The sequence below is a fragment of the Lonchura striata genome, chromosome 22 (assembly GCF_046129695.1).
Source record: "Lonchura striata isolate bLonStr1 chromosome 22, bLonStr1.mat, whole genome shotgun sequence".
Taxonomy (NCBI): Eukaryota; Metazoa; Chordata; class Aves; order Passeriformes; family Estrildidae; genus Lonchura; species Lonchura striata.
This window is the reverse complement of record NC_134624.1, coordinates 4,196,614-4,212,923: the sequence shown is the minus strand read 5'-3', so window position 1 is coordinate 4,212,923 and position 16,310 is coordinate 4,196,614. Positions and strand designations below refer to the sequence as shown.

Here is a 16,310-nt window from a genome sequence, read left to right as displayed (position 1 = left end):
TGTGCTCTCCTGCAGCAGGAATTTGAAATCCAGGATGATTATTTTTTTACTGCTTGGTACAAAGCCCTGTACCTGCAGAACTGTCACACATAATGATGATTTTTCCCAGTTTTTTACATCCATGAAGAAACTGAATCCCAGGATATGAACTGACCATTCACAGTGCTGGTGGCAAGTTTAGCTGAGGAGGGGAGAGCTGGGCAGCTGGGAGGGAGTGGCTGCCAGTCCATGCTCTCCTGGCCTGGTGCTGCTCAAGAGTGTGAGAAGAGAGACAATTTCCAGAAAACAATTTTAGTAGTGAACATCTTCTGCATCCATGTTTTGGTAGTGAAAACCTGCTTCCATGTTTTCAGATGAGAAAGGTTTCTCTCCTGTGCCAGGAATTCCACAGAACCCTGTTGTGCAGGTAAACCCTGCATGGCAGGAGCTGGGCTGGCTGCACTGGGGTGTGGGGTCTGGGATTCCAGGGATCCAGGAGCATGGGGTGCAGGAGCTGGGATTCCAGGGATCCAGGGCTGTGGGGTGCAGGGTGCTGGATGTGCAGGGCCTGGGATTCCAGGGATCCAGGGCTGTGGGGTGCAGGGTGCTGGATGTGCTGGGATTCCAGGGATCTGAGAATGTGGGGTCTGGGATTCCAGGGATCTGAGAGTGTGGGGTCTGGGATTCCAGGGATCTGGGCTGCCAGGGCTATGGGGTGCAGGGTGCCGCATGTGCACAGTGCTGGGGTGCAGCACAGTGGCTTTTCCCTGTGCCAAGGCCAGGATGCCCCTTGGTTCTGCTCTGGGGTTCCCTCTCACAGGAGTTCTCTCCCTTGTGCTCCCGCAGCTGCTGCTGCAGGGCTGGGGCTGGCCCAGCTCCGGGGGAGGTTCAGCAGGGCTGGATTAGGGAATTTTTCCACTTTCAGCACAGGCACTGCTGTGGGTGTGCACTAGAGGGTGGTGCAGCCTTGCGTGCCCTGAAATCCTCCCGGACTGGCACACGGGGAGCTGGAATCGCTCCCTGCTCACACTTAGAGGTGACAATTTGTCTTTATAACACGGGTGTGATCCCTGTGACACGAACAAACCGTGTGTTCTCTCCAAACCCACTGAGCCTGACTGCTGAGAGAGTTTTACAAAGAATTCAGGTCTGTGGGTTTTCCTGAGGGAGCAGAGGTGAGGCCCTTCAGGCTCAGTCGGGCTGTGATTTACAGGATGACAAGAGGTGGGGACCTGACAACTGAAGCCATTGTCAGGCATTCTCACGCTCCTGACTGCTCCAGAGCACCTGCTCCTCGGCAGAACAGCCTGTTCTTGGTGCTGTGGGCACTGCACCCACTGGAAAATGGTTGGGAATAATGAACAGGATGTGGTGCAGGTGGCTGGAGGGAAGATGGACATTGAAAGGAGTGTCTGATAAAGGCTGGAGCAGATGCTGCACAGCAGAAACTAAGTTATGTCTCTCCAAGAGACTTTCCTGGCAGAACTTCTGTAAGATTCAGGCTTTGCAGTCTCCTTTAGGTTAATTCTGGTGAGTTGTGTGTGGTGGGGAATTTGGTTTGTGACTTCTGTAAAAGAGGAGAAGTTCCCCTTATCCAGCTTCTTTGGATGAATGTCTGTCTTCATCTTTGGAAGAGTTGCATCTAGCCCAGAAAATGAAGTGACATGAAAAATCTTGTTCTGTCCTGGTTTCAGCTGGGAGAGAGGTAATTTTTCTTAGTTATTTAATTACTTTTTCAGTATAATTCAGCCATTTGAGGGCAGAGAACATCCCCAGTTTTGCCTGTAGGTGCATTAAAGGTGTTTCTATCTGCTCTAAACGCTATTTGAGGTCTCCTCAGGCTGGGGCTGTCTCAGGAGGTGTGTTTGGAGATGCCACAGCCTGGACCTGCATGCTCTGGGTCTCTCTGGAGGCAGGGACAGCACATGGGGCTCTCCAGGCTCTCCAGCCTTTATTCCAGTTTGGATGGGTGACACACAGGTGCTGCTCTCTGTTCCCTTTTGTACAGCAGTGAGAAGCCTGTCCTGCCACACAACTGCCACTGTTCTCCAGCTGTGTCTGTGGATAGGAGCCTTGATGGAGCAGCTTTGCAGGAGGATGAAGTATTTCTGCACTTTCTGTCTGTGCAGCTCAGGTAGATCCTTCTGTGACCTCTCTGCTCTCTCCACTCTCCATTCTCACCTTAATTTCCTCTCCAGGCTGTTTTGTTAACAAGGACCAAGCTCCTTCCCCGTGGCTCTGAACCCCAGGCATGCTCTGGGTGCCCTTGCCAGCACTCCCCTTCCACCAGGGCCAGGCTCAACATTAAAAATGAGGCAAATCAGCATCTCAGAGCTTCAGGTGGGTGCAAAACCTGGATTGAGGGCAGCTCCACCCAGGGTCACTCAGTGCTGAGGACACAGGGCTGCTGCCACATGGTTGTTCCAAATCATGGACATCCTCTGCGTTCCCTGCTCTTTCCCACGTCCCTTCCCTGTTCTTGCCCTCTGTGGTACAAAAAGGACCATCAGCAAATTGAGGAGAATCCAGCAGCATGTGGAGCCCACACAAAAGATAACGAGGTCAGTGCAGCTGGAAAGAGAACTTCACCAAAGCAGCTGAACCATCTGGGTGGGTGGATTTCAGCCTGCTGGACCTGCCAGGGGAGTTGGAGAAGGACGAGGCTGAGCAACTGGAGGCAGTGAAACCTGCTTCCTTTCCTAGCAAAACAATTGCACAAGGGGCAAAGGTGTCTCAGCTGGGCTGACAGAGCTACCTTGGGGTGAGTCTGTGCTCTGCTTCTCACCAGCAGGGTCTGGGCCCAGGGATGGGGAAAAACATCCCTGGGAGATCACAGCCTGACATCTGCCTGTGTCTCCCAGGCTGCTCCCAGCCCTGTCCAGCCTGGCCTTGGGCACTGCCAGGGATCCAGGGGCAGCCACAGCTGCTCTGGGCACCCTGTGCCAGGGCCTCAGCACCCTCAGATATTCCTGTGGTAATTCCTGTAACCAGCCCTCCAGCTTGAGCCAGAATAAATCGTGCTGGTTCTTGTGCCAGTGTCGTAAAAAACCAGTCCAGGACTCAAGAGACAATTGTTATTGTAGTTTTAATATTCATTTTTTTCCCTCAGGCCAGCATCAATTTGCTGTGCCAAAGCTGAGTTGCCTGACGAGGGTTAACAGAACAAAGTGGTAAAATGTGTACAAAATCCTGGTAATGAATCATTACCAATCTGATACAAAGCAACCCAGTGATTAGGAATGCAGTTTCATATTACCACTTTTTCAGGCACAGTGGTAGGTAGAAGCAAGTAAATACCCTCAGAAGAAATGTGTCTCATAGCATCTGTTCTTTCTTCTGTTAATTATTGACTCATGTGAACTTGTGGAAGGAGCTGTCAGATTCTGCAAAGCCCCTTGTTCTTTTTAACTCTGAAACTCCATTTTCCTCTCTGCTCTGCAGGCTGAGAGCTGCTCTGGCAGTTTGTGTCCCCTCTCCTCTCTGCTCCCAGACATGGAAGGAAGGGAGCCCTGGTGTGCTGAGAGGGGAAAGAGAGCTGTGGCTGCAGTGCTTTATTCCCCTGAGCTCACACCTTGGTCAAGGTGTCATCAGTGACTTGTCAAACCAAGCCTGGGTGCCAGCAGCAATAAAACATCAGCTCCAGTGGGTCACGGGCAGGTTTGTTCCCAGCCCCGTGGTCTCTGCTCAGTCTCCACTGAATAATCACAGAATTGCAGAGGGATTTTTACAGGTTCTTTGAAGAGCAGCTAAATGGCAAGAAAGGGAATCTGTTTTCCATCTCACCTACACGCAGCAGGACAACATGCATGGGCTTTGGCTGTGGAGGTGCAGGAAACAGCCCTGCAACCAACAGGGCCCTGCTTGGGGGATTTGGGGACACCAGGACCTCCAATCCACCTTGGCCAGTGCTGTGTCTGAGCAGAGGACTTGCACTTGCAGGTGTTTGTGGCCTGACTCTGCCTGGGGGGGTCACTGGACCTTTTTGGATGCCACAGGAATTTTGAGCCATGACCTCGTGGCCTCTTGCAAGAGCTCCTTGTCCTGATGTTTCAGTTTGACCTGTGTGGGAGGTTTGGTGTTTCCAAAACTTGTCTACCCTGGTAGCTGGAGGGATCCTGCAGCCTTGGGCTCCAAAAGGGAAATGCAGATCATTGTCTATGTAGTGAAACTCAGGAATTCCTTTTAAAAAGCCAAAAATTGCAGCAAGGTTTAGGTCAAGCCTGATTTACTGTAAAATAAAAAAAAAAAAAACACAACAGTTGTTGCTGCCTTTTGGTGATGCACCTTGGGGATTGTGAGAGTTCTGGGTCAATGGTGAGCCTTAGGAAGGTGGGTTTTCCTGTTTGTAAGTCAGCCACACCACATTCCCAGTGGAAGAATGGGATGGTGGATGCTTCCCAGGAGCCTGGAGGAATGTGACTGTTGGTGTTGCAGAGTGCCCTTGGGGCTGCAATGAATATAAATATTAACTGGCACCTACCACTTCTGGTTCTTAAAATCTCTTTAGGAGTACAGAGGCTTAGACTGACAGCCAAACTGAGGGAAAGAGGCCCTGGGGAGCAGAGGGACACAGTCCTGTTCCTCAGGGCCTTTGCTCCAGCAATGCACAGCCCAAACAGTGGGAATGCTGCAGCTGGGCTTGCAAGGGTGAAGGGCTGGTGACTACTCAGTTATTCTGGCTTTTAATTCCAGCCCAACCAGCTGGACTGAGCCTTGGACAAAGAGGCTCGGCCTCGTGTCCACCCTGGTTTTACAAAGGAATTTCAAACCTGCCCTGGCTGCTGCTTAGGAATGAGGTGTTGTCATTGCTGAGGAGCTCAGCTGCATCCCTTCTGTGTCTGCTTCAAGCTTCTCCTCGCATGGCTTTGTGCCCCACCAGAACTGGGGCAGACTGCTTTGTCTCCCGAAGTTTGCTTTTCATTCCAAAGCCTGCCTGAGTTCCAGGCCCCCTGACCCCACCCAGGTCCTGCTTCCCTGCACTTCAGGCTGGGAGCTTTTCTCCTCTCCCACAGCCCCCACGCCGTTCCAGCAGCTCGCCATGGCTGTGGGGCTGGGTGCAAGCAGCAGCAGGGATGGGTGAGGAGTGCTGGCTCTTCACTAAAGCCCTTTGCAGAGCAGGAGAACTGGGGAGCAGCTCAAGGCTCTGCCTGCAGGTGAGCTCTGTTTGGTGCCTGTGTTATGTGATAACGCTGGATACACATTTTATTGGCTTATCTCTGGGCACTGATGGTTATCAAACAGGGCAAGAGCCCAGCTGTTAATTGCTCCCAACCCTTAGGAATCCACAGGGAGTTGGCAGAGTGCTGCTGGGCTCTGCTGACAGTGGTTGGACACATGAAGGATCTCACAGGTCCTTCTGCTCCCACCAGACTTCAGGAGAACACCGAGGCTGTGCCCTTGGGCTGAAGCTGTGGAATCACAGAATCCCAGACTGGTTTGGGTTAAAAGGGACCTTAAAACTCATCCCATCCCACCCCTGCCATGGCAGGGACATCTTCCACTGTCCCAGGCTGTTCCAAGGCCCATCCAACCTGGCCTTGGGCACTGCCAGGGATCCAGGGGCAGCCACAGCTGCTCTGGGCACCTGTGCCAGGGTCACCCACCCTCCCAGGGAACAATTCCTTCCTAACATCTCATCTAAATCTACCTTCAGGCTCAAACACCAACATACCAGGGCTCCCCACTGCTGAGGGGGGCCCTGTACCCTCTGTACCCCATGGCCACCACAGGGGTCCCTCAGCAGCACCCTGCCCTCCCAAACTGGGCTTTATTCACTCTAAAATCTACTTTTTTTTTTTTACTCATTTGTCCAACAACTTACTGCTTGTGGCTAGTCACAGTTTGGGAATCAGCTGCCGTGCTCTCAGCTCACAAATCATTGGCTTTTCCACTTTATGTAGTATTAAGTATTATTTTTGTTCAGATGTTGGAGCATCTCTTACAAATCTGAGTGAGCTGTTAGGAGTTATTCTGCTGCTCCTGCCCTGGTAACATCTCTCCCTGTGGGAAAATCTTCTCTCCCCTGGAACAAAGGAGTCACGTTGGGTTTACTCATCAAAAATTGCATATGTATAAAATATCAGTGTTGTCCTTGGTCTCCAAGCCCCCACCACGTCTGAACTCGTGCCATACATTAAAACCCATCACCTGCAGCCTGGCAACTCTCTCCATTGCCATGGGAACAGCTCCACTATCCTTTCGTGGAGAACCTCAAATATCCCCATTTTCAGAGCTGCTAGAACTCCTCCAGTCCTGGCTGCTTTCATTCACTTGCTCACTCCCAATTTAGAGTTACTCAGCACTTCTGGGCTCATCGTGAGTCGGCTGAGGGAAAGTCCCTCAGCACTTTGGAGGTGCACGTTTGTCTGGGGCAGTGATGCTGCCCTTGGGTTGATTTCATGTGCAGATCTATCATGGAATTAGCATTCCCCAATGTGTGTTAAATTATCAATAGAAAATTATCAGAGCCCTGGCTACTGCATGCATGTCTGTGCTTACACACCCAAGGGGAAAAGTTTCTGAGGAACCCCTGACCTTGGGTGGGTGAGCTAAGCTGGGCAGCACCTTCCCCGTGGTGAGTTTGTGGTGGGAGGGTTGTGAGGTGTTTGTCACACCTGAATGGCACTGCCCAGCTCTCCCTGTCTGTGTAGGAGCTGTGGGATGGAGGATCCTGGGGGTCCCTGGGTTTGCCCCTCCTCAGTGCCCCCTTTTCTGCAGTTGGCACAGCTCCATCGGGCACAGGTTTGGTTCTGTATAACCATAAATAGTTATTGAGCACTTATTATTTCACTTATGGAAATATTGCACTGGAAGAGCAGGAATTTTGAGTAAGATGGTTTTAAAAAGAATTCTTGGGGGAGCATTTTTTTTTTTTTTTTGCATTGTGTCCATGAAGGAAAAAAGGGAGAGGCTGAGGGCATCTCAGGGTGTTCAGATCCTGGCACAGCTGCCCAGAGAAGCTGTGGCTGCCCCTGGATCCCTGGAAGTGTCCAAGGCCAGGCTGGATGGGCTTGGAGCCACCTGAGATAGTGGAAGGTGTCCCTGTCCATGGCAGGGGTGAAACAAGATGAATTTTAAGGTCTCTTCCAACCCAAACCAGTCTGGGATTCTGTGATCTGGTGACACAACCAAATGTCAGCTGGATCCTCCACTCTAAGGGAAGGAGGTCAAGGGGCTGTGGTTTGGGGATCCTGGATGCTGTGGGCACAGCTTTCCTGCACATCAGGAGCCTGTCAGAGCCTCCCACCAGGAAAACAGCAGCTGAAGCTTCAGGTAAGGGATAACAGCGAGGAAAACAAAACAAGAGAGTGAGAAAACAGCAGGAGAAAAAAAAATATCCCAGCTGCAAAATACTCAGTAACACTCCTAAACAAGATTAGCTGGGTGCAGCCCCAAATCCTGAGGCACTGCGAAGAGCCAGCTCGGAGGATCCCCGGGGGTTTGATTTATCCCTGGCAGCCAGGCTGGGCCACGGCAGCCGGGCTCGCTCCAGCCGCGGGAGGAGCGGCCGCGGCCGCGGGCAGCTGCGAGCGGAGCGGGCACGGCCAGAGCCTGAGCCGGGGGATCGGGCTGGATGTGCCCGGCCAGAGCCGGGGGATCGGGCTGGATGTGCCCGGCCAGAGCCGGGGGATCGGGCTGGATGTGCCCGGCCAGAGCCGGGGGGATCGGGCTGGATGTGCCCTGCCCGGGGGGATCGGGATGGATGTGCCCGAACCGGGGGGATCGGGCTGGATGTGCCCGAACCGGGGGGATCGGGGCTGGATGTGCCCGAACCGGGGGGATCGGGGCTGGATGTGCCCGAATCGGGGGGATCGGGGCTGGATGTGCCCGAACCGGGGGGATCGGGATGGATGTGCCCTGCCCGGGGGATCGGGCTGGATGTGCCCGAACCGGGGGGATCGGGCTGGATGTGCCCGAACCGGGGGGATCGGGGATGGATGTGCCCTGCCCGGGGGGGATCGGGCTGGATGTGCCCGAACCGGGGGGATCGGGCTGGATGTGCCCGAACCGGGGGGATCGGGCTGGATGTGCCCGAACCGGGGGGATCGGGGCTGGATGTGCCCGGCCCGAGGGGATCGGGCTGGATGTGCCCGGCCCGCGGGGGGGCTCCGGGCTGTGCCTGCGCCGTGCTCTGAGCCCCGGGATCTCCGCAGCGCTCCCTCGCCCCGCACGGAGCCCAGCCCGCTCTCAGCGCATCCCTGCGGCTTCCCGCAGCCCCGGCCGCAGCAGCGGCTCGCCCCGAGCAAATGTCACCCGTAGCCGATGGAGCAGACCCCGAGGTGCCGCGAATGGATCCCAGGATTCTCATTTTCCTTCTCTACGTGATGATCCTGCACGAGCTGGTGAGCGGCTGGATGGAGTACCAGAAGCAGATGGCCAAGCCCAAGAAGCAGGCGGGTCCGGTGTGGTCCTCCGGGTGAGTTGTTCCCGAAGGGGCACATCGGGGATGTTTGGATGGGGAGGATTGTTTTTGTGTGCATCCACCGGTCCTGAGAGATGTGTCTGTGGCTGTCTCATCTGCTGGCATTATGCACTGAGGGGGGAATTAAGGTCTGTTAATCCTTTGAGCCTGCATTGTCTGAGCATCCAGTGCATTTGACACACTTGCAGATAAATACGCCTGTCATTTGCCTGGGGATTTTTTTGGGATTTTTTCCAGTGGAAATGTGCTGTAACTCAGCATATTTGCTGTGACTCAGGTTCCCAATCAGCAGACCTGGAAGAGAAAAATGTGGGTAGCACAAGGAGCTACGCTTCATGCATGATATTCATCAATGAGGCACAAACCTCCAGAGACTGCTTGCAATCAGAGTATTTCATGTTAAATCACTACTGTGCATGTCACTATCTCTCTGTCTCCTCCCACTCCTTGGGCTGTGCCCACTACACCAATCCCTTGTTTTCTGCCCAACAACAAAAATGAGCTGGAGAAATAAGGGCAATTAAGGAAAAATGCTGCATATCTTTAAAATTCAGATCTGTTCCTGCAAACATTATTTACGTGCTGTGCACATGCAACAGTGTTTGGGGTCATGGTTGGCTTGGTTGGGGTGTTATCAGGAAGAGTATCTGGACATCAGATATTCCTTATCTTCCATCAGCCCTGGGATTAGGGAATCACACCCCAAAATCCACCTCAGGCCATGGCACAACAGCCCCTCAGAGCTTTGGACCTAAAAATGTGCCCGTGACCCAGTTTGCTCCAGGTCTGGCTGCTGTGGCTCGAGTGCACAGAGCTCTCGGCTCAGTCCTTATCCTAATCCTCTGATGTGCATCACTCCCAGCCACAATTCCAGCCCTGCTGTGCCTGGTGCTGCACAAACCAACCCCAGAGGTGGCTCCATCGATGGAACCCCCAGGGAAAGCAGTGAGGATGCACCCATGGTTGGCTGGAAATCAGCAGCTCCCAGCCCCTTCACCCACAGCTCAGGAATACAAACCCTGGCTGGATTTCCAGACCAGCAGAGCTCAGCTGCACCTTGTGCAAGTGGAATTATCAGCACTGGGAACACTGCCACGGGTGGATACAGCACAGAAATAGCTTGAAAGGGATGGGGCTGGCTGGGTTCTGATCGAGGTCAGAGGCAGATTTCCTCTCTGTCTCCAAGGCAGAGTGCAGGGAGGAACTGGGACACAACTTGCACTGAGCTCGGGGCACCCTGATGCCAGAGAGAAAACCTAATGGAGTTATTTGGGTTACTCAAAGCCACCAAACGACTTGCATCAAGAAGCTGGAATAACGTTGCATGGCTGGGGTTTTTTAAAGAGAATTAGGTGCCCCGTCAAAACCAAAAATCCCCAAGAGCTGCCACCTCCCCCAGCCTCCTTTGGGATGTGGCACCACGCTGGGTGATCTGTGCAGGGCTCCACATCCTGGAGACATCCTGGGGACATCCCAGCCCTCTCCATCGGAGCTGGGTGTGCAGCCCACCCTGCTGTCACAGCCCTGCTCCTGCTGCTCCTCCAGCTGCCCCCAGCCTGGGAAGCAGAGCCACCAGGTCTGTGTGGATCACCTGGATAATCCACAGGTGAAGCAGAATCACAGGAGGAACTGGGATCCTTTCCGTGGAATGAGGGCTGTCCCGTGTGGACTCGCTGGTTCTGGCCTAGCCTGGTCTCACACACCCCTGCTGCAGTAATGTGAGGTGTTCTTGACTGACGAGCCCACGAGGTTTCCAGTGCCCAGACAGCACAGCTGGAGCCAGATGTTCATCCTTCACTTTGGTCCTGGCTTCAGACAGTGCTCAGGAACAGCTGCCACATCTCCAGCCTGGCTGTCCACGGAGCTCAAGCTGTGGCTCAGCAGTGGGGAAAAGCTTCCTCATGCCTTGCACCAGGCCAGGACCAGCACAGCACCTGCTCCAGTGCGAGAACAGGGAGCTGGGACACCCATCCCATCCCATCCCATCCCATCCCATCCCATCCCATCCCATCCCATCCCATCCCATCCCATCCCATCCCATCCCATCCCATCCCCAGGGCTGGTGCCATCTCCAGCCAGGAGGGGCTGGTGTACTCCAGGACTCAGGGGTTGTAGGATTTGCAGAACTGCCAGGACAGCCCCCCAAATCCTTCCTGGAAGAGAACCCTGAGGTGAGAGCAAGGCAGAGCTCCGTGGATGGGCTGGCTGGGAGGGCACTCTGCTCCTGCACAGCCTGGAGCTGGGCCAGCTGGAGAGGTGAGGCTCCATCTCCTGCCCCTGGGCTGAGCGCCACCTCCCCAGCCTGGTGAAGGTAATTAACATCAAAACCAATGAGGAAATCCAGTTATAAACAGCCAGCTAATTAGGAATTAGGACAGGAGAGTGCTCTCTCTCGGCTGTAGCCTCAGCCCAGGCAGATTTCAGGGCTCTTCCTCCTTTCGTGGCTGTTGAATAGTAGCAGGCTCTGTTGTGAGGCAGCTTTTTCTCACATTCACAGCTTTTCCACAGCTCGTCTTCCTCCTCTCCTGGAGTGGCTGGCGGCTCCTCCGCCCCTGCTCCATTCATCAGCCCCGGTCCCTGCTCGCCCTTCCTCCATGGACCACCCAGAATCCCGGGCTGGCCTGGGTTGGAAGGGGCTGTAAAGATCATTTCACTGCCCCCACAGTGTCACTGGCCCAGGCTGCTCCAATGTCCAGCCTGGCCTTGGGCACTGCCAGGGATCCAGGGGCAGCCACAGCTGCTCTGGGCACCCTGTGCCAGGGCCTGCCCACCCTCCCAGGGAACAATTCCCGATTCCCAATCTCCCATCCATCCCTGCCCTCTGGCAGTGGGAGCCATTCCCTGTGTCCTGTCCCTCCATCCCCTGTCCCCAGTCCCTCTCCAGCTCTCCTGGAGCCCCTTCAGGCCCTGGAAGGGCTCTGAGCTCTCCCTGGAGCTTCTCCTCTCCAGGTGAGCACCCCCAGCTCCCAGCCTGGCTCCAGAGCAGAGGGGAGCCCTGGAGCAGCTCCGTGGCCTCCTCTGGACAATGTTTGTTGATGAAGCCACTGGGGATCACAGGACAAGTGCCTGAGCAGGATCTAGAAAGGAGAGAGGTCTCTGATCACCAGAGATCACCGTGGGCAGCCCTTTTGGCAGGGATGGGAAGGGGCTGTGACACCCCGTGTGAATATCACCCCAAATTCCAACAGACCCTGCTGTGCCCACATCACCCTCTGCGCTGGCAGCACAGGGTTGCACGTCTGCTGTGCCAGTCCTTTGCCAACTTTGCAAATCTAGATGGGAACCTGAAGGTGTCAGCCAAAAGGGAGGGGAGAAAAGCCTGGACACAGTGCCCAGGGAGTGGAGAAATGCTCAGGGCAAGTGGGTCTGAGTGTTCAGCTATCCCAGAGGAGCTCCAGGTGAGCAGAATCCCACTGCTCCTGTGCTCTGTGGCACTGTCCCACCTGCATGTGGGGTGGTGAATCGGGGTGTGCTTGGATCATGGAATGTTGGTTCACTCCCAGATCACCCCCTGAGAGAACCCAGGGTGACAAAAATCCCAAAAAGTGCCAGGAGTGCACATTGTTTGGTTTAGTGGTTTGAAGGAAAGCTGCTCAAGGATACTGGAGCTTTTGAAGGGGGTTGGTTTCTGTGGCCCCCAGCCAGAGGGGACGGTCCTGGGGGCTCTGAGTATTTGTGGGGTTTATGGGGTTGTGTTTAGGGGGTTCTGAGCTGCACCTGTAGCTCAGCAGCTCTTTCCAAGACCTCCAGGAGCCGGGGCAGGGAAGGTTCCCATCACCCAGCAGGGGCACAGCCCTGGGAGAGGCTCAGCCCCGAATCTCTGCCCACCCTGAGCACCAGGGCAGGATCCAGCACTCCATCCCTCGGCAGCAGCAGTGCTGAACCAAAACTCCCTGTCCTTTTAGGAGCCCCCATGGGTGCAGGTGTGCCCCAGGCAGTAACAATGTCTGCGGGGACGCTGGGCTCCAGGATGGTTTGGGTGGATGGAGACCAGAGATCTCTGAAGCTGCTCTTGGAATATCTGGTTTATTAGAGAGGGTGGAAGGCCCTGCTTGGAGTCACCAGAGGTGACCCATGGCAGGTCCCAGGGCGTGGGGGCAGGGAGAGGCAGGGGGCAGAGGGAGATAAAAGAGGATCCAAGAGGATGCTCCAGGAGAGGGGCAGTTCCAAGAGAACAGAAGTTCCAAGGGAGTGTCTGGCTCCTCAGGACTCCTTGTCAAGGGCTTCAAGGTGGGCTGGAACAAGACTTGGGCCAGTGGTCACAGACTCCTGATGCTTCAGGGGAGGTTACAGGTGTGGATGAAGCACACATTGGGGTGAGATAGAACAGTTCATCTGACCCTTGGACCTCCCTGTAGGTAAGGGGGGATTGTCCTCATCCTGGCTGTACTCTTGTCTTCTACTTGTTCATAACTAAGGTTTGGTATCTCAAAACTTGCTACCATCTCAATCTCTGTATTTTCTAAATCTTTTGCCATGGAATCATATTGATATCATATATAATCATATTCTCTCTTCCCCAACAATGTCTTCTTGCTCTGTTCCTCAGCAGCAGCACCCCCAGGGCAGCCCCCTCGTCCTTCTGCAGGCCGCTGGTGCACTCGGTGCGCCGGGAGCGGCACCGGGACTGGAGGAAGCCGGGCAGGATCATCCGCAAAGCCTGAGCAGGACCTGCTGGGGGCGTGGGGAGGCTGCTGAGGCACAGCCAGCCCCCCTCGGGTCTGCAGCGCCTCCCTCACCGAGAGCATCCTCCGGGCATCCTGCGGCTCAGCCCCTTCCTCCCGGGCATCCATCCCTGCCTGCGCAGCGGCCACCGCGGAGCAGGGGACAGCCCCAGCTGGGACACGGACTTTACCACCCAACACCACCCAGCGACTTTTCTTTCTTCTTCCTGTTAGAAATGAAAATTTGTCCAGCCAAATTAAAATGAAATATAAAATATTTATTTTGCAATCAAATTCTATCTAGCCAGCCACAAGGAAAGAACAGAGCCGAGCCCGGGGTCAGCCCTGGGTGTGCAACAAGGAGTCAGCCCCAGCAGAGGTTTTCCTCTGTGCCCACACACCTCCAGCCTGACACAAGTGGTTTTTATAGGGAAAATTCCGCCTGAGGCCAAGATTTCAGCAATCAGTCTTTTCTTCCATTCAGAGCCCATAGGTTAATAAGATTTTCTTTTTTGGTGATGAAGAAGAACAATTCAGTGTCAGGAGTTGGTGAATCCCTTGATGAAGTTTACAGAACGCTGCATTCCCATGGATCTGCCCGAGGATTTCCATGAGATCCATCCCGGGTCATTCACACCATGATCAGCACCTGGGGTCCCCATATCTCTCCAGCCATGGCCCATCCCCATCTCCTGGCGAGCTGCACCTTCTTATTTGTAAATCAGTTTAAATATAAACCCAGCCTCGCCTGCAAGGGTGGGGGGAATCCTAATACAAACGTGTATACTCCAACAAATATTCAATATCACACATATCATACTAGAGACAGTGTGAATTATATCTACTACACATAACACTCCCCAAGGGCTGAGTGGATGGAGAGCAGATTTCCCAGGGGAAAATGGAATTTGCAGGGAGGGCAGAAGTCTTCCTGGGAATACTCCCAGTGGTTTCAGGCTCCTCTTCTCCCACTCCAGGACTGCGTGGCCAGTCAGCAGCATGTCCCAAAGTGGCTGCAAAACCTTCAGTGTCCAGTTGGCCACCACTCCCAGGAGGAGCTGCCTCCCCTGGGACACCCAGAAGTCACTTTGGGAATGCTGGCTCCCTGTTAAGTCTCATGCACTAAGAGCCTGCCAATTATTTTCTGCTTTTCCCCACCTTTGTTAAATGAATTGCTCCAGGGAAGAGGAGGGAAAAAGTCCTGAACCGGTGACTCAGAGTTATGTCACCAAATGCAATTTACTGCAATGGCCTTGTAATTAGCATTTTTGGAGCCTTCCCAGCAGCTGAGGCAAATAAATGTTAAGAGCCATTTCTAATGAGCAGATAGGTGGGGAAGGAACACAGTCATGCTCTTTAGACTCTGCTGTTTAGGCATAAAATCAGATTTTCGAGGCAAAAGTCAGTTGTGCATCCTGCAGCCCACAGAGCTGGAATCGTGGAGCACGGAAGGATTCTGACATTGGGCTCTAACAGCAGCTGCCCATGGCAAAACTGCTCCTTATTTGCTGAACATAATGTTTGGTTCAAACACAGCCTGTTTTCCTCGTTGCCAACCATTTGTGAGCCTGACTCAGGCTCAGACACATTATCCAGAAGCAGATAGGAAGGGGAGTCAGAATAGATTATGCATTCATTATCCAGAAGTAGCCATCATGTACATTTGCACATTTGTCTGCTGCTCAGTTGTTTGCAAATCGTTCCTGGTGGTTGATGCTGTGTTTGTTCAGTCATCCAGGGCTGGAAGTTCCCAATCCTCTCTCCCAGGCAGGCTGGATCAGTGACTTGGATATATATCTCTGCTTTCACCTAGAGGAGATGAAGTTTCTACCTTGGAGTTCATGCCTTGTGTTGAGATGGTTTTGAAAAACGAGGCAGAAACGGCTGTGAACAGTTTCTGCACATTTCAAAGCATAAATTCTGTAAAATTGTGAAATTACATTCTAAAAAATTGTGTAATTCAGCATAAATGTTGAAATTGTGCCTCAGCTCTGGGACACTGGGGCTGTTCCCTTGTCCTGATCCATGCAGGTACAAGAGACAGCAGCAGATGGAGATGCCAGGAGGGAAAAAACTCAGGAAGTGTTCCTGTGTGCTGGGGGAGTTTCCTATCCAGGAGCTGAGTGTGTCTGGGGGATGTTCTCCCCACTCTTCTGCCAGAGCCTGGGTGAGTTTGGAGCTCTGGCTGTGGAAAAAGGGTTTGAATGAATTCCTGCAGTGGGACAGGGTAGGGCTGGCCCCAGGACCACGCTGGGCTCCCAGCCCCAGCAGGACAGACAGCCTGGGCAGGGACAGAGAGATGCACCTTAAAGGTGAAGGGCCAGGGCTGCCTTGCCCCGATGATCACATGCTGGTTTTATCCCTGCAAATATAATATTGTTTATTCCCAATAAACTCTACATACACAGGACTCACACTGTCTCTGTTCTCATTCAGCCCTTCTGTGTCTCTGCTGGTTTTGCCTTTCCCAGCCTGAGACCCAGTGGAGGTGTTGGCTGGAATCTGGGGGTAACCCAGTATGGATAAAAGCTGAATTTACAGCACAAATGTTCATGTTCTCATCCTTTGTGCAGAGGAACCCAGGACTGCCAACCAGAGCCTGGTTTCGGATGGTTGTAGGTTTGTTTGTTTTTGTTTTTTTTTATATTCAGGTCACTCTGCAGCTCCATTGGAGAAAGTCCTGCCCAAGGAAGGTGCCCTGGGGTGGCAGCTGGTGGTGGTGGAGAGCCCAGGACCCGTCAGTCTGCAGAGGTGTGGGCCCAGAGCCCTGAGGGAGTGGTGAAACCCAAAGCTGGGTCCAGATCCTGTAAGGACTCACCTTCCCCATGGCATTTGGGCTGACCAGGGTGAGGAGGACACAGCCAAGGGTGGCCAGTGGGCACCTGGCTCTGCACCTCTCAGCACCCCTGGCCACACCTTTCCCCCGAGACTCCTCTGCAAGGACAGCCTGGGCTGCGGTGTCACAATACACAAGGAATGCCTCTGGACAGGAATTCCCAAAACCCCCCTCATGTGCTGTAACCAGCAGTGCCTCTGACCCAAAACCAGCACAGCCACTGCACTGAGCTGGGGTATTTGGTCCAAAAGAAGGCACATGCCCCAAAACACCCCAAAAAGCCCCAAGAACCAGCACTTTATGGAGGTGCAGGTCACGATGTGCAGCTTCCCCTGAGGGGAATGGGGGAAGTTGCCTCGTGTGGCTTCAGCTGGGGCACAAGGCTGTGGGGGCTGTTGGCTCTGCTCAA

The 16,310-nt window shown here is 53.9% G+C and overlaps 1 long non-coding RNA gene across 1 annotated transcript; it reads left to right on the top strand.

Annotated features, from left to right (window-relative positions):
- The first annotated feature begins 7,229 nt into the window (after positions 1-7,229).
- LOC144247412 (uncharacterized) lies at positions 7,230-13,340 on the top strand. The gene is made up of 3 exons (XR_013341120.1): positions 7,230-7,251; positions 8,133-8,395; positions 12,951-13,340. It is a non-coding gene; the product is annotated as an uncharacterized LOC144247412 (long non-coding RNA).
- Positions 13,341-16,310: the final 2,970 nt, after the last annotated feature.